We start from the raw sequence: 878 nt of genomic DNA, 5'->3' as shown, positions 1-878 counted from the left end.
CAGAGATCAGTCCCGGGGAAGCCCTCCTGCTGCCGCACTCCGGTGTTTTGCGAAGCCCGTCCAGGGCGGGAGTTCCTGCAGTGCCCCCAACCCGCTCGCGAGGTCCCTTGTCCCCATCGACGGTGGGCGAAGGAGCTGAAAACCTTCCGAGCCTACTGCGACCCCGCGGCCCCCCGACTCCCCCGGCACAGGCGGTCCCGGGTCTCCTGTCAGAAAGTGTTTATTCATCGCATAAACAGAAGCGAAAGGAATCAGATGGGCAGATCCAATAGCTCGGGGGAACCTTACGGGTCCTCCAGCATGGAGTTACCGTGCTCACCGAAACCAGGACATCCTTACAACGTTGTGACTATTTATAAACAACTCGCCATGGTTTCCAGCTTGACTTTGCCTTCCATTAAGGCAAATGCTCTTTTACATAATATGATCACTGTTCTAATTTCCTCTGTCCCCAGCACTTTCCCTGAGTGACAGCGTGACATAATTAGCAGACGCCTAAAAAGTCAACTTCTAGACGAAGTGTTCACCGCGATTTCAGGAACGCAGACATGCAACACTTGATTTGAACACATACGGGTTTCATCCAGATAACGTGTTCAGAGTACAGCGACCAAAAGGGGAAATAAGTAGATTTGAATAAATGAAGAAAAAAATATTGCAGTTACACACTGGGATGCCACAATTACTCCCTGCGCTTCCCCCCGCAGTGCAAGAGCCAGCGCTGTAAAAAGATGCAGGGCTGCATCCCACTGACTCCTTTCTTGCTTTCTGTGCTCCCTGTCCCCTAGGTTTTCTTTCTGAAGGGAAGAAATAATTTAAAAAAAAAAAAAGAAAAAGAAAAAAAAACACGAACAAAAGAAAAAAAAACAAAACAACAA

Source organism: Manacus vitellinus, unplaced genomic scaffold (assembly GCF_001715985.3).
Source record: "Manacus vitellinus isolate BGI_N305 unplaced genomic scaffold, ASM171598v3 scaffold_21_pilon, whole genome shotgun sequence".
Lineage (NCBI taxonomy): Eukaryota > Metazoa > Chordata > Aves > Passeriformes > Pipridae > Manacus > Manacus vitellinus.
The sequence above is the reverse complement of the archived record's forward strand: the minus strand, read 5'-3'. Positions refer to the sequence as shown.